The 20,839-nt window shown below is 33.3% G+C and overlaps 1 pseudogene; it reads right to left on the bottom strand.

Moving 5' to 3' along the window:
- Positions 1-20,130, bottom strand: part of LOC107903008 (kiwellin-1-like) — a 30,263-nt pseudogene extending 10,133 nt beyond the window's left edge.
- Positions 20,131-20,839: the final 709 nt, after the last annotated feature.

Below are 20,839 nucleotides of genomic sequence, written 5' to 3'. Positions count from 1 at the left end.
AATTACCAACTTATAGGTTCAAATAAATTTTCAAATTAATAACTATTTTATGAATTCAAACTAGTTCCATTCCTTACCATGTATCGGTGCAAACCGTACGTACGATCGTTCTTTGGCTTTACGGCTGATTCGGGGTGTTTGGGTCAGCACCTAATTCAATAATATACTGAACAATAAGTAGCTAATAATGATTAAATTCCTTCATTTAATAAATCCATAACCTTTACTACGTCGAAACAACAATTAATTTTACGTTTAATTGCACTTACGCTTCTCGATCTTTGAGTTTCGAATGCCCAAACGATCAAGAACGTTTCCCCCAAATTGACATGTGTTTAATAGATGATTAGGAGGGTTCAAGAACTCAAATTATTTCTGGAATTAAATGGGATAGATTCAAGAAACAAAACAGCCCCTATTCTACACATATGCGTATGCACCACCACCCATGGTGGTCGAAATTGGGGCTGAATTTTAAAATGGTTTCAGACCTCATTAAATTCTAAAAAAATAACTTTAAAAAATTTAAAAAATCCCAAATTCCAGATCTGGAAATTTTAGTTGTTAATTGACAAGATTATCCAAGAAATTGAGGAGAAAAAAGATCTTACCCAAGCTAGTTGAGAGAAACGACAATGGCACCTTCTTGGCGATGTTTGGGATCGATTTTGGAGTTCAATATTTCAGATTTAGGGCTAATTTATTTTGGGGGAAAATTGAAGCAATATAGTAAAGGAGATGGTGTACAATCTTGATGCAAAAAAAGAAAAAGATGCTAAAATGAGAGGTGTAGACAACGTGAACAATAGAGGAAAAAGGGAAAAGAAAAAAAATAAAGATGAAGAGAGGGAAGGAGGTTAGGGACGGCTAAGGTAGAAGAAAAAAGGATTCAAAGGCTGATTATTTTGATAAAAAATTGTATTTATACTTAGGTTTACTAGGGTTGGATGGCAACCCACAAAAAAAAAGAGAATTGCAAAAATCAATTTATTTTGTAAGAGTTGAGACTTAAACTTGAGACCTCCAACTAACTTTCATGCTTTTACATTAAATAACTAACCATTGAGTTAATTCCTTATTTTTGATATATTTCTACATTTTTGCGGAGCTAAATCTCGTATGTTACATGAAGGAAATTTGAAGGGGAGATTTAGAGAAATTAATAGGGGGAAGAGTTTTTAAGGGTTTAGAATAAATGTTTTGGGGAAATAAGAGAAGGTTTAAGAGTTTTGGAGTATTTAGAGGCTTCAGGTTGCGATACCTGGAATCGGGTATCACGTGACCCAAGTTGGATATCGTGATATCCCCTATTTTGATCCCTCATCTTCGAGTTTGCCTTAGGTGTCGCGATACCACTGTGTAAAACAAAAATAATTACTTTTGAAATTTCAAGGGTATTGCAATATCAAGAGGTGGATATTGTGATACCACTGAAGATTTTTGGTCCCTCTCGAAACTCTCTAGAAACTCACAATATGCCCCATTGGGTATCGCAATTTCACTAAACTAATCCCTAAAAACATGACAAAATCATCAATTTTCATCTCAATCATAAAAAATCGACCTACCAAGTCTAAAATTAAACTAATACAATTTAAAATCCAAATCTAAATGTAGGAAATAAATGGAATCCATGTTCAAAAGATCTAATTCTTTACAAATCCATGTTCAATCGCCACAGGCGGTCAATAATACCACCAAAATGGGGTTTCATCGGGGTCCTCGACACTCGAACACGTTTTTTGTTCAACGTGTGAGTTAAGCCACTTGAGAGTCATATCTTCTTCCTAAATCGTTTCTGGATACTCTTGCGTCTCCCGTGAACACCTGAAAAATTACACCATTCCATGAAAGTTGCAAATTTGTTAGCATGTTAATCTTTTGTCTCAATCACTGGGCACTTATAATCTTGTGATGGTAAAGCAGCAACATATAATATTATTTTAATTCATCGGAAAAAGATATGTTAGACCAAAATTAAAAATTTTTTCTGTAATTTGGAAATTTGCATATAAAAATATTAAGCGCGAAAATTAGATTTGGGTAAAAAATTTAACTCATATAAATTACGGAAGAGTTAAGACTGGCCTAACTGAGCCAAACCCAACTCAATTTTTAGTTCTATAGTATATTATATAATTTATATCATATAAAAATTAAATTTGTAATACTATACAATACTATAATATAAACACTAAAATATGTTGTCTTTAAAATTAAAAACAAAACTGTAACGCCTCAAGTTTCTTAATATATGAATTGTTTATTGTGTAAAGTAAATCGATCTGGCTAGTCACACCTCAAGTTTATTGTGTTTGAGATCTTGCATATATTTCCTTCTACTTAAATTTTTGTTATTTTTATCCCTATATCCAGCTAGTCACACCTAGTTTATCTATAATGTTTGTTTAATTGTTAACAAGAATGAGGGTGTTGGTACAGTGGTAAGGTTTTAGGTTACCCTTAGTTTCCAAGTTTGAATCTTGTTTTGTACAAAAGTGAATTATTTGTGCTCCTCGTGCATAAGTATGATGACATCGTGCACCTTGCGTACTTATTATCTTATCTACAATTTCAGAGTTTTATGAATTAGCTTAAGTTTAATGAAAAATCCCAAATCTAGAGTTTTATTAGAGTTTAGAGAATGTTTGATTTGCTACTGTCTCTAGAGGTAAACAGTTTTACTAAAGTAACTAATGTAAAAGTATCTAAAGCGTATCTAAAATGTATCTAAAGTTTGAAGTTTCTTACTTGAATAGACGCCAAAGTCTAGGTTTCACTTTACGAAAATTAAAATATCAATTTTCATAAAAAATCGGAATAATTCAAAAAAGTTTTTGAACATTTTGAACCCAAAATTTCACAGCCTGAGTTTTAAACATTTATTTTTTGATTACGTGTCAGGCTCTGGTTGACTTAGACAACTATTTTAAACGGCAATTCACAGAAGGAACGATAGTGTTAACATAATGAAAGTTCAAATGGCACTTCTGAGAAAAAAAGAAAAGTTTTAAGTACATAAATTGAAAAAGTGTTATAGTTTGGAGACCATTATTTAGTTTAAGGCTTTTTTAGTAATTTTGTTCATCTTTTCTATCAAATTTCTCTCATTTTCTTCCTTAATTGACACCAGTCACTGAAGTTAATTGAAACAGTTGAAAACATGAAATGAAGTTTTAAAAGTAAAACTCTGAATTAAGCTCAAACTGCTTTCGCAGTTCCAAAAGGCTCCGAATAGACATTTAGGGAAGTTAAATTTCATTCAAGTTTGACAAAACAAAAGGTCTTCTTAAAACGCCGTTGCCAAGGATCGAACCCGGGTCACCCGCGTGACAGGCGGGAATACTCACCACTATACTACAACGACTTGATGATCAAGTTTTAAAATTCATTTTACTCTTTGGAACATGCCAAATTTGGCCGCAAAAGAAGCAAAGAAGAGACCGTAGATTAATCGGTCGTTTTAGTTTATTTAGAGTTCAACCTCAACATTTTTATATTTTCTCCTTTGTTTGTTCTTCATGATCTGTACAAAATAGGAAGAAAAGTCATGAGAAAACTGTGAAGTGCTAAAATTCTGATCCTAAGTTCGATCATTAGCTGAAAAGTTGCGGTAATGATGTGAGCTTAACAAGCTCAGTGTGAGACTAAACAAGCAAGTATTAAGCATTAATACAATCAATTTCATAGATGTAGCAATAGCACAAACAAACATTATCAATAATAATTTCAAATGCACATGATCGGGAAAAATGAACATGTAAGATCCTACCCATACCATCCGCTACACACCACGAATTCCCCAGAACCCGTCTGCCAAACTCTAATGTATGTGAGCAAAGTTCAATGTGGTAGAACCACCAATAATTAATAATGCATTGAAACTGCCAAATAAATAATGCGATATAATCGCCAATCCCCTTGGTACTCCAAATGCACTGACTACAAATATATTCGGGCTTATTATGCTGCCGGTACTCCACGAAACTCCTCTGTCAACCACAAAATCTCATCCCAATGCACATGCAATATGTCATACAAATTCATACATAATCATATTTCAATACTTTTTACATTTATTTGACATGTTCAACATGTTCTCAATAATCACCTACTTTCAGTAAAAGGAAGCAGTGTTCCAATTTTGAAATTACCATTAAGATGGTATCTATCAATAGCGTTCAATTCACATACTTTACGAATTTCACTATGCAGCAATAGCAACCTCACGTATATATATCATAGTAATATTTCATGCATTTAAATCCTGCATAAACCTAATATCTCAACATTTCATACCATTCAATCAAACATTCTCATATCACGTAATATAATTATACATAACAGTCTCAATTACACATACATAGCAATGTTGCCAACACAACAATCTTTTAAGGCTCGAAAAGCACCTAGTTCGGGCACTCACAAAACTAAAATTTTGGCTATTAAGTCAAACCAATAAGCAAGTTAATTTATCAAATATAACATCACATTTATCATTATCAAACAAATTTTACAACTTTAGGACCTACACCTTATTTTTCGCTTTTTCGCTACACCCTTGTGAATCTTCCAATTTTCCTTAATAAACCTTTATACGATCCTAAACCAAAATTCAATCTAAATTCAATCAATTTACCATTTAACCAACTTTGAATTACCCACTTATGGGTTCAAACCAATTTTCAAATTAATAACTATTTTATGAATTCAAACTAGTTCGATTGCTTACAATGTATCTATGTAAACTGTACGTATGATCGTTCTTCGGCTTTACGGTTGATTCGGGGTGTTTGGGTCAGCACCTAATTCAATAATATACTGGAAAATAAGTAGCTAATAATGATTAAATTCCTTCACTTAATTAACCAATAACTTTTACGTACAACTATGTCGAAACAACAATTAATTTTACGCTTAATTGCACTTACGCTTCCCGATTTGTGAGTTTCGAATGCCCAAACAATCAAGAACATTTTCCCCCAATTGACATGAGTTTAATAGTTTATTATGAGGGTTCAAGAACTCAAATTATGGCTAGAATTAAATGGGAAAGATTCAAGAGACAAAATAGCCCCCTATTCTACACATATGCGCACGCAAGACCACCTATGGTGGTCGAAATTGGGGCTGAATTTTAAAATGTTCTGATACCTCATTAAAATCTGGAAAAATACCTTTGAAAATATTTAAAGTCTCCCAGATTCCAGATTTAGAAATTTTGATTTTTAATTGAGAAGATTAACAAAGAAATTGAGGAGAAAAGAGATCTTACCCAAGTTTGTTGAGAGAAACGACAATGACACCTTCTTGGCAATGTTTGAGATCAATTTTGGAGTTCAATATTTCAAATTCAGGGCTGATTTATTTGGGGGGAAATTGAAGCAATATAGTAAAGGATATGGTGCACAATCTTGATGCAAAAAGAAGAAGAAGAAGATGGTAAAAGGGGAGATGTAGGCAACGGCAACAATGGAGGGAAAAGGGAGAAGAAAAAATATAAAAATGAAGAGAGGGAGAAGGGGGTAGGGACGGCTAAGGTAGAGGAAAAAAGGATTCAAAGGCTGATTATTTTGATAAAAAATGTATTTATACCTAGGTTTATTAGGCTCGGGTGGCAACACATAAAAAAGAAGAAGATAATTTACAAAAATCAATTGATTTTGTAAGAGTTGAGACTTAAACTTGAGACCTCCAACTAAATTTCATGCTTTTACATTAAATAACTAACCATTGAGTTAATTCCTTATTTTTGATATATTTCTACATTTTTGTGGAGCTAAATCTGGGATGTTACACGAAGGAAATTTGAAGGGGAGATTGAGAGAAATTGGTAGGGGGGAGAGTTTTTAAGGGTTTAGAATGAATGTTTTCGGAAAATAAGAGAAGGTTTAAGAGTTTTAGATTATTTAGAGGCTTTAAGCCTCCAAAACGCACGGGTTGCAATATCTAGAATCGGGTATCACGTGGCCCAAGTTGGATATCGTGATATCCCCTATTTTGATCCCTCATCTTCGTGTTTGCCTTGGGTGTTGCGATACCACTGTGTAAATAAAAAAATTACTTTTGAAATTTCAAGGGTATTGCGATATCAGGAGGTGGATATTGTGATACCACTAAAGATTTTTGGTCCCTCTCGAAAGTGTCCAGAAAGTCAAAATATGCCCCATTGGATATCGCAATTTCACTGAACTAATCCCTAAAAACATGAAAAAATCATTAATTTTCATCTCAATCATAAAAAATCCGACCTACTAAGTCTAAAATTAAACTAATACAATTTAAAATCCAAATCTAAATGTAGGAAATAAATGGAATCCATGCTCAAAAGATCTAATTACTTAAAAATCCATGTTCAATCGCCACAGGCGGTCAATAACACCACCGAAATGGGGTTTCATCGGTGTCCTCGACACTCGAACACGTCTTTTGTTCAACGCAAGACTTGAGCCTCTTGAGAGTCGTATCTTCTTCCTTATCCTTAATCGTTTCTGGATACTCTTGCGTCGCCTGTGAACACCTGAAAAATCACACCATTCCATGAAAGTTGCAAATTCGTTAGCATGATAATCTTTTGTCTCAATCACTGGGCACTTATACTCTTGTGATGATAAAGCGGCAACATATAATATTGTTTTAATTTGCCGGAAAAAGATATGTTAGACCAAAATTTAAATTTTTTTCCGTAATTTGGACATTTGCATATAAAAATATTTAGCACGAAAATTAGATTTGGGTAAAAAATTTAACTCATATAAATTATGGAAGAGGTAAGATTGGCCTAACTGAGCCAAACCCAACTCAACTTTTAGTTCTGTAGTGTATTATAAATTTATATCATATAAAAATTAAATTTACAATACTATACAATACTATAATATAAACATTAAAATATGTTGTCTTTAAAATTAAAAAAAAACTGTAACGCCCCAAGTTTCTTAATATATGAATTGTTTATTGTGTAAAGTAAATCGATTTGGCTCAATGGCTAAGTGTTCTAGATGTGTGTTTGAGATCTTGTATATGTTTCCTTCTACTTAAATTTTTGTTATTTTTATCCCAATATCCAGCTAGTCACACCTAGTTTATCTATAGTGTTTGTTTAATTTTTAACAAGAATGGGGGTGTTGGTACAGTGGTAAGGTCTTAGGTTACCCTTAGTTTCCAAGTTTGAATCTTGTTTTGTACAAAAGTGGAATTATTTGTGCTCCTCGCGCATGAGTACCATGACATCGTGCACCTTGCGTACTTATTATCTTATCTACAATTTCAGAGTTTTATGAATTAGCTTAAGTTTAATGAAAAATCCCAAATCTAGAGTTTTATTAGAGTTTAGAGAATGTTTGATTTGCTACCATTTCTAGAGGTAAATAGTTTTACTAAAGTAACTAATGCAAAAGTATCTAAAGCATATCTAAAGTTTGAAGTTTCTTACTTGAATCGGCGCCAAAGTCTTGGTTTCACTTTACGAAAATTAAAATATCAGTTTTCATAAAAAATTGGAATAATTCAAAAAAAAATTTGAACATTTTGAACCCAAAATTTCACAGCCTGAGTTTTAAACATTTATTTTTTTGATTACGTGTCAGGCTCTAGTTGACTCAGACAATTATTTTAAACGGCAATTCTCGGAAGGAACGATAGTGTTAACATAATGAAAGTTCAAATGGCACTTCTGAGAAAAAAAGAAAAGTTTTAAGTACATAAATTGAAAAAGCGTTATAGTTTGGAGACCATTATTTAGTTTAAGGCTTTTTTAGTAATTTTGTTCATCTTTTCTATCAAATTTCTCTCATTTTCTTCCTTAATTGACACCAATCATTGAAGTTAATTGAAACAGTTGAAAACATGAAATGAAGTTTTAAAAGTAAAACTCTAAATTAAGCTCAAACTGCTTTCACTGTTCCAAAAGGCTCCGAATAGACATTTAGGGAAGTTAAATTTTCATTCAAGTTTGACAAAACAAAAGGTCTTCTTAAAACGCCGTTACCGGGGATCGAACCCGGGTCACCCTCGTGACAGGCGAGAATACTCACCACTATACTACAACGACTTGGTGATCAGGTTTTAAAATTCATTTTACTCTTTGGAACATGCCAAATTTGGTCGCAAAAGAAGCAAAGAAGAGACCGTAGATTAATCGATCATTTTAGTTTATTTAGAGTTCAACCTCAACATTTGTATATTATCTCCTTTGTTTGTTCTTCATGATCTATACAAAATAGGAAGAAAAGTCATGACAAAACTGTGAAGTGCTAAAAAATTATGGTGGACCGCTAAAATTGATGACTTATGATACAGCTGATAATATGGTATTTTATCATTTACCCAAGTTTTGTAATGTATTTATCATTCAGAAGCATCTTTGTGGGAGGTTCCTGCAGGTTGGATTCACTTATTTATTTTTTATATATTATGGCAGCAATTTGTTGATAAAAGATGAAATGGGTTGGTTTGGAGACAAGAGGCCTTATATTAGTTATACTTGTCAACAGAACATTTTATTGGCTGACGCCTAAATTGGAGGGATTTGAAGATGGTTACATTGTGCTTTTTCATTTTTCATATAATTTTGGCATACAAAATTATATTCTATACATATTTCAACACGTACTTCTTTGAAATATCTCTAAAAAAAATATATTTGGTGTTTGAAATTTTATTAAATAAATATCTCTAAATTAGAATATTAGTTTTTCTATTAAATAAATATTATTTGTTTTCTACTAATTCAATCAAGATTCTCCCGTCTCTCCCTATAGATAGATGACACTGGTAGAGCTATAAACACAACAGTTCATGTAAGTTTTCAAGTTTATTAGTCCGCCAAAAAATAGTGAGAATTTATTTTCTAAGTATAAATTCTATTTTCTGAGAATAACAATTCCGTCGGCTTCTATTAAGAGAGAATTACTATCCTACTGAATGTAATAAATCGTTTCTGGTAAAAAATCTCAGTCTCGCACTGCAACTGTTTGATTACACTCACTACACCAGAACAAGCTTTTAGCGGCATATTTTGTGGAGTTTTGATAACAAACGCCGCTAAAAATCGACCATTAGCGGCGCAAAGAAAAAAACGCCACTAAAGATCTAGCATTAGCGGCAATTCTAACAAAACGCCGCTAAAGAACATCAATAGCGGCGTTTACCACGCATCGCCGCAAAATATCAAGACCAACACGCAGCATTCTGGTCTTGATGTATATTGGCATTAGTGGCACTTATGAACAAACGCCGGTAATGTACAGTATTAGCGGCGCTTAGCGGAAGCGCCGCAAAAGATGTTAACCAAAACGCAGAGTTTAGTCTTGATGTATATTGCAATTAGTGGCGCTTATAAAGAAAATGCCGCTAATGTATAGTATTAGCGGCGCAGAGCGTTAAACGCCGCAAGATATCTTAATCAAAACGCACCATTTTGGTCTTGATGTATACTATAATTAGTGGTGTTTAAGGAAAACGCCAGTAAAGGATAGTTATAGCAGCGTTTTGTGGTAAGCGCCTCCAAATATCTTAACAAAAACGCAGAGTTTGGTCTTGAGGAGTATTAGAATTAGTGGCGCTTGATGAAAAACGCCGCTAAAGTATATCATTAGCGGCGTTTGTGTAACGCGCCGCAAAGTATCTTAACCAAAACACAACGTTTAGTTCTTGATGTATACTGGAATTAGTGGCGCACATGGGAAAACGCCGCTGAAGCATAGTATTAGCGGCGCTTTTACCGAAACGCCACAAAAAACCAAAGCCAGACGGCATCGTTTCGGAACTTTTTAGTGCTTTAGCGGCGTTTTTCCTTAAAGCACCACAAAATCATTTTATATGTTTTTTATATTTAATTTGTTTAGTTATATTAATTAAAATTCAATTTATTTCTAATTGAATATTTGTTAAAAATGGAAATATTGAAATAGTATTATTTAAAATAATTTTAAAAAATTTTAGGTACATGACTGATTGATTTGTAATTTATATATATATTAAATAATTTCATATATAATTAGAAAAGATAGGATAGTATTAATTTTAAAATATTTAATTATTTATCATTATAGTTTAGGGTTTAATATATATGCGGTTTAGGGTATACGGTTAATTTAGGATTTAAGGTCGGTTTAAGAGTTACAAATTTAACGTTTATATAGATTATGGAATTATGGATTCTGGTTAATTTAAGGGTTGTAATTTAGGGGTTATAGATTAAGAAGTTATGGATTTAAGGTTTATGGATTCGGTGTGAGGTTAGGCTTTAGGGTTTAGATTAATTAGTGTTTTTTAATTTTTATAAAATATGGTTTAAGGGTTAGGGGTTAGGGATTCGGGTTACGATTTAGGATTTGGATTAATTAATATTTTTTAATTTAGGTATTAAACAAGGTTTAGGGTTAGTAAAAGTTAGCAGGGCTGGTGTTTAGGGTTTAAGGGTTAGAAGATAAGAGTTAGTGATTTAGGGTTTAAAAATTCGGGGTCAGGTTAGGCCTATTGGGTTTGCGTTATAGAATATATTATTTAATGTCCATGGTTTAGAGTTTTAGGGATTACAGTTTACTGTTTAATATTTTGGGTTAATAGTTTATGTGTTAGAGTTTGTGTTTAGGGTTTAAGGATTCTGTTTAAAAATTGAAGAACATTTAGATTTTACTAAAGATTCATTCAGTACTTTAATATATGAATATAAAATATATGTTTTGTACAGTAACATTGGCCATGCAATTACCCTAAAATATGGTTTAGGAAAATTACGGTTTGGGACTTTTGGTTTTGACTTTTATTGTTTGGAGTTTTGGGGTTTGGGGTTTAGGGTTTGGGGTTTGGGGGTTGTGGGTTGGGGTTTGGGGTTTGGTTTTTGAGGTTTAAGGATTACAAATTATAATTTAAGCAGGTTTAAAACGCGAATTTATTTATTTTTAAATGTATTACTCTCTCATTTTTTATTATTAATTTTTCCATTTTATAACTTTGGTTTTAATTTTGGATCAATTTAACTTCAATCTTGGATGACACTATTTTGACAACTCACGTGCTAGTATTTTTGTATTCTATTCTTAGAGTATATATAATTTAAAATAAATTATAAATATTTTTAAATTTTGTAGAAATTTTAAAAAAATTTTTTGCAATGAAAGCCGTTAGAGGCATTTATCTCAAAACGCCGGAAAGAGTATTTAACGTTAAGTAAAACTGTGTTGTTTCCTGTCACTGGGAAGGGGAACGGTGCCGTTTTGTTCATCTGTCTTAGCGGCGCTTTGAAAAATAGCGGCAAGTTGGATTAGGAGTTACTGAAACTGCGCCGTTTTACGTTGCTATTAGTGGCACTTTCAATGAATCGCCGCAAAATTATAATTATATTTATTGAAATGTTGTTGTTTTGTCTATTGTATTAGTGGCGTTTGTCAGAAACGCCACAACATTGGGTAAACTGTTGGGGAAACGGGTTCGTTTTGAGTTATAGTTAGTGGCGCTTTACTTAAAATGCCGCAAAATTGTTCAAACATTTGTTGAAACGTTGCCGTTTTGTTAATGTTATTAGTGGCGTTTTATCGAAAATGCCACGGGTTTGAGGTAAGTGTTGATGAAGCGACCGCGTTTTGAGTGATAGTTAGTGGCGCTTAGTTTAAAACGCCGTAAAATTTTGACCTATATTTTGTGGCGCTTTGCTTAAAACGCCGCAAAAATGTATTTCAATGTTTGATACGATGCCGTTCATCTATATTGTTAGTGCTATTTATTGGGAAACGCCACATGTTTCACCTGTTTGTTGATGAAACGACCGCGTTTCAATTAAATTTAGTGGCGCTTTGCGCTAAACGTCGCAAATGGATATGTTTTTAGATGAGAACGGCGTCGTATTTTTTCCATTAGTCTGACCAAATATTACACCCGAAATTTGGTAAATATTTTTCCCCCAAATACTCATTCTCCCCCAAATCCCTAAAATTTCCCCTAATCCCTAACAGCCCCCCAAACCCGACCACCTGCTACTCTGCCGTCTCCTGTTATGCATCACTCCGTCCGTCCGTTTCTGGTGCCGCAACCATCGGTAAGTTTGAGTACTTACCCTTCTTGCGTTAATGTCTCTCTGTTGCTTCTTCTCTGCGCCGCAACCATCTTTTTCTTCATGCGTTAATGTCTCTCTGTTGCTTCTTCATTGCTGTTGTTTTGACTCCTTCCTCGTAGCAACCCACGCTTTCAATCTTCCAACTTCCCCAGAAGATCCAAGGCTGAAACCGAGGAGAAGACACCGCAATTAGTGTTAACGGATTCCATCTGCAGTTTTGGGCAATACCCTTTCCAAGGTATAAAGCTCTAGGTATTAATTTAATTTTTTAAAATTAGTGGCTTTGGGTCCTTAGTTCTGATATGGTTACTTTTATTGGACTCCTTGATGCTCAAAAATCGGTCCTTTATACATGAAATTGGTCAATGCTTCTAATTAGTTCGATAGTGGGTTTAGGGTACGACGTGTTTCTTTTATGTGAAATGCCTTTAGTTTGCTATTTAGACAATGGTTTTTCGCGTGGAAAAGTTATTGGCATTTTACGTTTTATCTAATGAATTTGTTTTAAAAACTTTTCAATGGGAAACTTTTTTGTTAAAGAAAAACCATTCTTCTGTTTGATTATATTGAATATATATAGGCTTCCTTTTATCTTTTCTGATTTGGTTTGATTTTGTTGTAACATGTTATAACCAAACTGAAATCCGAATTGAATTGCTATAGGTGCCTAACTGTTATTTTGCAGTAATGGATTTAGAGTAAAAGTGTTTTATTTTTTTCCTGTTTATTTGGGTGTAATTTACATATGTTTTCCTTTTTTTGCAGTATTTACTCCTAATTTAAAATTATTTTTCATGCATTCCAATTTTAGATGAAGTGGTTGTATGTTTGATATCGATGTCAATATTTACTTTCATATTTCTTTCATGCCATTCCCATAAATCATTTCAGCACTAGGCATGAATTCAAAATTTTTCAGGTATCCTGCAAATGGCATTGTTGATAAGGATGCAAAATTTGTTTTCTAATGTTAATATAGCCTTGATTTTTCTCATGTATAGTTGTTAGTTGTTATGGGTAAATTTTAAATAATTTGTTAGGTAATTTTATTTAATTTTATAATTATTCGAATATATATTCATAATTATATTGTATTTATAATTATCGATTTGCAATTTTATCGATTTACAATTTATCCGGTTAACTAATAAATGTTTAATAATCTAAGATGATTCAATAAATTGATCGATTAATTGATTGAATGTCAATGAATTATCAAATTTGGTTATCTAATTGATTGAATGTTTTGTAAATTCATTATATAATGAATGTCAATGAATTATCAATTTTGGTTAGTTAATTGATTGAATGTTTAATAAATTCATTATATAATGAATTCTCAACAAATTATTACTTGATTGCATGTTTAATATAAATAACTTATTAATATATATATATATATATTTTAAAGTTAATATATAATTTCAATATTTATTATATTTTTAAATATATTTTAACAATTTAATTTAACTTATTAATATATATTTTAAAATTGATATCTTACATTACTTAAATATATATTTTTAAGTATATTTTACATGACTTATTAATATATATATTTTAAAATTGATATCTTACATTACTTAAATAATGTTTTTAAGTATATTTTACATGACTTATTAATATATATATTTTAAAATTGATATCTTACATTACTTAAATATATATTTTTAAGTATATTTTACATGACTTATTAATATATATATTTTAAAATTGATATCTTACATTACTTAAATATATATTTTTAAGTATATTTTACATGACTTACATTACTTACTAAAACATATTTTTTACTAAAATTAACTTGAATATATTACTTAAATAATTTACTTAAATACATTACTTACTAAAATGTGTTTAAATTTTAAATACATTACTAAAATATATATTACTTACTAAAATTTAAGTATATATTACATTGCTTACATAACTTGTTAAAATATATTATAATTTCAATATTTATTATAAATAAGATACATAAAAGTGACTAACTATTAATATTTACTTACATAATCAAATTTTGTATTTACAAGAACTTACATAACTTATTAATATTCAATAAACTTATATAACTATCACACATACACTTATAAAACTTACATAATACATAACTTACATGTTAACTTACATAATACATGACTTATATAAAATTCTCAAATAAACTTACATAATACATTAGTTACATAATAACTTATATAAGCTTACATAATACACATTACTTACATAGCATACATAACTTACACAACTTAAATACTACAAAACTTACATAACTTACATAACCGACATAATACATAATACCTTACAACTTACATAACATACATTACTTTGATAACTTACATAACTTACATACTACACAACTTAAATAGCTTACTTAATACATAACTTACATAACTTATATACGTACATAACTTACATAATTGACTTAATACATAAATATATATCATATGATATATATTTCAAAAAACTCATTTGTAGTTACCACTTAACAACTTACCCTTGTAATTTCTGGTGAAAATCAGACATCAAGAAATAAGAAATGGACCGGTCTTGGATGAATTTGTCAAGGGTAAGCGACGGTTATCGAAATGGAGTACAGACTTTTCTAAATTTTGCATTTCAATATGCAAGCCAGGAGAACATGATTCTTTGCCCGTGTAAGAAGTGTGTCAACATAAACTGGCATTATCGTGAAGTTGTATACGAGCATCTAATTGTTGATGGGTTTGTTCGGGGTTATAAACAATGGTTTTTTCATGGAGAATGCCCGCCTAGTACTTCTTCTTCAAGGATGGATGTATCTTATGACAGTACTACTTACCACCAGTCTGATAGAGGGGATGACATGGAAGGTATGTTGCAGGATGCATTTAATATGCACAATCATGGTGTCCAGTCATTCCCAGCGGACTTTGTGGCTTCTGATGATTGTAATATCGGGAGAAGTGTTTTTACCAAACCGGGAAGTAGTGTACGTCATGAAGAGCCGAACGACGAAGCGGCGAAGTTCTACGCGCTACTTAATGACATGAACGACGAACTATATGAGGGATCAAAATTTTCAAAAATGTCTTTCTGTGTTCGTCTTTTTCAATTAAAATGTTTGGGAGGGTGGACCGGAAACTCTTTGACAATGCTGTTAGAGTTCTTGAGAGAAATGTTTCCTTTTGCAAAAATCCCTCAGTCATGCAAAGATATGAAGAAATTGATAAAAGATTTAGGCATTGGGTACAACAAAATCCATAGTTGCCCAAATGACTACATGTTGTATTGGGGCGATCGGAGAAATCAACAGTGCTGTCATGTATGCGGCCACTCCCGTTGGATAAGTAAAAATGCAGAAGGTGGGAACGACGATGAAAATGATGCACAATCAAGAAAGAAGCCAGTCAAGATTTTACGGTATTTTCTGCTGATACCGAGGCTTCAAAGGCTTTTCATGTCGTCGAAGACTGCGGAGTCTATGACGTGGCACCATGATGGACGAACCGATGATGGATTATTAAGGCATCTGGCAGATTCTTTAGCTTGGAAATCATTTGACAATAAATTTCCAGGCTTTGCAAGCGATCCTAGGAGTGTGAGGCTTGGGCTAGCATCTGACGGATTTAATCCTTTCAAGATCATGAGCACTGCGTACAGTACTTGGCCAGTAGTGCTTGTTCCTTACAATCTGCCTCCGTGGATTTGCATGAAGCAATCTTCCCTTATCTTATCTATGATTATCCTTGGAGAGAAAGGGCCCGGGAATGATATCGATATTTATTTACAGCCACTTATTGAAGAGTTAAAACAATTGTGGGCTGGTGTCGAGACATACGATGTGCTGAGAAATGAGAACTTTAATTTACGTACAGCTTTGATGTGGACCGTTAATGACTTTCCCGCTTATGCCAATTTATCTGGTTGGAGTACCAAGGGTCGTTATGCGTGTCCTTGTTGTGCTGCACAAACATGTTCGCAATGGTTGTACAATGGGAAGAAGTTCTCTTACATGGGGCATCGTCGGTGGTTATTGGAAAATCATAGATTTAGATTTCAGAGTTCTGTATTTGATGGTACTGAAGAGTTTAGAGAAGCTCCTTCGCAGGCCAGTGGCTCTGAAATCTTGTTCATGTTGGAAGATATGAATTTCATTTATGGGAAGATGAACCAACCGCCAAACACGCAAAGAAATAGAAGATCAAATGATGAAGCTGATGATGACTCTGATGAAGAGGACGATCCTAATGAGGCAGACTTGTGGAAAAAAAGAAGTATTTTTTTTGAGTTGCCTTATTGGGAGCATCACCTTTTACGACACAATCTTGATGTTATGCACATTGAGAAAAATGTCTGCGAGAACATTGTGGGTACAATTTTGAATGTCGACGGAAAATCAAAAGACAATCTTCATAGTCGACTTGATTTACTCCAAATGGGAATCCGACCTGATCTTCATCCCAATCCACTTCCAAATGGGAAATATCAGTTGCCGCCTTCTATTTTTTCAATGTCGAAGACGGAAAAAGAAGTGTTCTACACGGTGTTGAAGGATATAAAGGTTCCAGATGCGTATGCATCAAATATATCTCGATGTGTTAGTGTTAAAGATCGAAGATTATATTCGCTAAAATCACATGACTATCACATCTTGATGCAAGATTTACTGCCAGTGGCTCTACGATGTTGTATGTCCAAGAAGGTGATGTCTTGTATAATTGAACTATCCAACATAATGAAAGCCATTTGTGTCAAAGTTTTGGATGTTCAAGAACTTCAGAAGGTACAGGATCGAGCCGCTTTGACTTTATGCAACATGGAGAAAATCTTCCCACCTTCCTTCTTCACCATTATGGTTCACTTGATAATCCATCTCCCGCACGAAGCAATTCTTGGCGGACCCGTTTTCTATCGATGGATGTATCCCATAGAAAGGTGTTAATTAAAATTTTTGCAATTTTCCTTCATTCACCTATATGCCTTTAGTTTCAATAATTAAGAAATGTTGTATATTGTGTTTAGGTTCCTATCCAAATTAAAGTCTTACTGCCGTAACAAGCGATATCCAGAAGGATCGATTGCTGAAGGCTACTTGGCAGAGGAATGTATGACCTTCTGCTCAAGATATTTAGAAGATGTTGAAACAAGGTTAAACAGACCAAATAGAAATGTTGGACTCACGAACCATAACTTAGCCGATACTTATTTGTTCCAAAGTTTTGGAGAACCAATCGGCAAAGTTGAAATTGCAGAATTAGATCATTTATCGTGGGTACAAGCACATCGATATGTTCTGTTTCACCACGAATCATTGGAACCTTTACGGAAGTAAGTTCTACAAATTTGATAAATATTTATCAAACTAATAACTATTTATCTTCTAACAAGGTGAACATTTTTTTAACATAGTGAGTACAAACAAATATTGAGATCTCGTTCGCGCTCCCGAAGAACACAACATCGAGATATCAATAAGATGTTTACAGAATCTTTTTATGAATGGTTAAGCCAAACGGTATGCAGTTGGAGCTTCCGCTTACAAATAATAATGTTTTCTCATAACACTTTTAATTACTTAGTTTACTTTCCGTTCAATAGGTTTGGAGTGGGAAGAACGTAAACGACGAAGTTAAATGGCTCTCCCAAGGTCCAAATCGAGTGGTTAAACGATATAGTGCGTTCCTCATCAACGGATTCAGATTTCATACAAAATGTCGCGAGAGGTTGAGGAGAACGCAAAATTGTGGAATAGTTGTCAATTCTGCAATCACAAGTTATGCTAGTGCTAGGGACAATAATCCTGTCGAGGGAAATGTGGAATATTTCGGACATCTTACTGACATAATAGAGTTGGATTACTACGGCAAATGGAAAGTTGTCTTATTTAGAGGTGATTGGGCTGATGTTAATACAGCTCGTGGAATTAAGCAAGATCAATTTGGTTTTACAATGGTGAATTTTGACCGATTGATTCACACAGGACAACAACTGATAGATGAGCCGTATGTATTCTCATCTCAAGTCAAACAAGTTTTTTACTCAAAAGATCCAACTGATGAGGGTTGGTACGTTGTACTCCGTAACATCCCTAGAGACTTGTTTGACATGGGCAGTGGAAGTAGAGATAACATCGACGACAGATCAGAAACTTTGCCCTTTCCAGAACAAAATTTAAACGATAATATCCCTAGTACTAGTGCACAATTTCAATGGGTTCGTCAGGATACCGATGAAGATATTTACGAATAATGATGTAGTAAATTTTACGATTCTTTATTTATATGTAATATATTATAATTTAAATATTGGTCTTATTATATATTTCAACTGTTTTATATGTGCTGATATTGTTGTAATTAGTTATTAAGTTGTCAACTATTTTATGTGTATTGTAGATAAAATGCCTAGAAGAAAAATTCTAAGGGAAGCATTACGAGGAATGATCCTAACTCGACAGAGACAAATAGTACTGAACAGCAGACAGCAATTGGATCTTCGAATGTTCCGATTACAGCTGAGGATCCTACAGAAGTTCAAAGTAATTTTATGTTTAATTTACATGCGTGTTTCTGTTATAGTTGATTTATTTTTCAAATTCTTATATTGTAATATACCATTTGTAGCTGAAAATGGTGGGACGCGCAGAGGTCGAGGACGTACGCTACTAAGAGAGTTATACGAGTTAGATCCAGTCGAGCGTGTCAAAGTTGGACGAAACAGTTTTGGTCAGCCTGTTGGATCAGAAGCTCGACTTTTAGCAGGATACATGGGCATTTTAGCACGAAATGCGAATATGTTGCCTATCAACTACGAGTCATGGCATCAAATGCCTGAAAACAACAAAAACCAAGCCTTCGATAATATTAAGGTAACAAAATGTTAATGTCATCTGTAATGCTTGGGAAATAGTTTCATTTATATTTACTTTATTAACTTGTGTTTTTAGTTTTTTGTAGGTGAGGTTTGCTTTAGAGGTTTCGGATGCTTACGTAAAGAAAGCATTGGGAAAAAGATGGAGAGACAATAAAAGTACTTTGAAGAGAAATTATTATAAAACAAAAACAACCCTAGATGAGAAATTGCAAAATGTCCCGCCGGGTATGTTGAGGGACCAATGGGAAGATGCAGTTAGATTTTGGCATTCGAAGAAAGGCGAGGTATGACGTACTTCCAAACTATTGTAATTATTTTGGTTTATAGTATTTTCTATTTACGTACTAAAAATTTCATAACGTAGGATCGTAAACAAGTTGGAAAAAGCAGCAGGCAGAAACAAAAATTCACCCACACAGCCGGGTCGAGAAGTTTTGCATGTGTAGCTGAGGCGGAGGTATTTTTAATTTTTTAATATTGTCAAATATGTATAACTTTCTGTTAAATAATATTTATACTACCATATTGTAGGAACTGTCACCCGGTCAAAAAGTTGGACGCCTTCAACTTTTTGAAATTACACATAGGAAGAAAGATGGATCTCCCATGACTCCTAAAGCTGGTGAAATAATGGTACGTTTACTTAATAAGATTTGACTTATTTTAGTTATTTTTAGTGTTTATTTTCTAATGGTATAATTCATTGCTTGTAATGTAACTATTGTTATGTTGCATATGTTTTTTAATATATAATATTGCATTCCTAACTATGTGATTTATTTATTAAGAAAAACTAAAGGATAAAAAGGTGGAGTACGAAGCGATTGCTTCTAATGATAGTTCTGTTTATCTTGAAGACATTGATAACCGGATTATTACTGAAGTTTTGGGTCCTGAAAGGTATGGTCGGGTTCGATTTCAAGGATCTTTTGTTAGTCCAACCCAATATTTTGGATCCAGCTCCCACCAATACATGGCTTCGGGGAGTCAGGCTCAAGCTGAAGTTCAGAGGTTGAAAGACCAAATGGTTGAGATGCAAGCGACCACAGTTGAGGTTCAAAGGAAATATGAAGAACTCCAGCTACAACTTAAAGCAGAGGCGGCAGCGAGGGAAGCGGAAGCTACAACGAGAGAAGCAGAGCAGGCCAAAAAGTACGACGAACTCCAGAAACAGCTTCAGGCTGTGATGAAGTTGTTTCAGTCGCAACTTCCGCCTTCATAGTGTATGACATAAATATTTTTATCATTTTAACATTTAACATTTTTGCAAAAATACTATGAATTCACTTTTATTTATTGATATTAATATTTTTTTATTCATTTAATTAGAAATATTATATAAATTTATTGCTTTTGGCTGGTTTAAATCTGGTTCCTTTTGATTTGTTGCTACAAGAGGCTGAAAAAATGAAAATTTTAATATATAAAAAATCCCAAAAATAGCGGCGTTTTTGTATTTGTTGCTACAGGAGGCTGAAAAAATGAAAATTTTAATATATAAAAAATCCCAAAAATAGTGGCGTTTTTGTATAAAAACGCCGCTAAAGAACATGGTCTTTAGCGGCGTTTTTTTCTAAGCGCCGCTAACGACCATGTTCTTTAGCGGCGTTTTTCTCTAAGCGCCGCTAAAGAACATGGTCTTTAGCGGCGTTTCTTTTCTAAGCGCCGCTAAAGAACATGGTCTTTAGCGGCGTTTTTTTCTAAGCGCCGCTAAAGAACATGGTCTTTAGAGGCGGTTTTTTCTAAGCGCCACTAAAGAACATTGTCTTTAGAGGCGTTTTTTTCTAAGCGCCGCTAAAAAACATGTTCTTTAGCGGCGTTTTTTTCTAAGTGCCGCTAAAGAACATGGTCTTTAGCGGCGTTTTTTTTGTAAACGCTGCAAACGTTTGTGACGTTTTCGTTAGCGGCCTTTTCTGCGGCGCTTTTGGA

The sequence above is a fragment of the Gossypium hirsutum genome, chromosome D05 (assembly GCF_007990345.1).
Source record: "Gossypium hirsutum isolate 1008001.06 chromosome D05, Gossypium_hirsutum_v2.1, whole genome shotgun sequence".
Lineage (NCBI taxonomy): Eukaryota > Viridiplantae > Streptophyta > Magnoliopsida > Malvales > Malvaceae > Gossypium > Gossypium hirsutum.
Note: the sequence above shows the minus strand (reverse complement) of the source record. Positions and strands in the feature narration are given on the sequence as shown.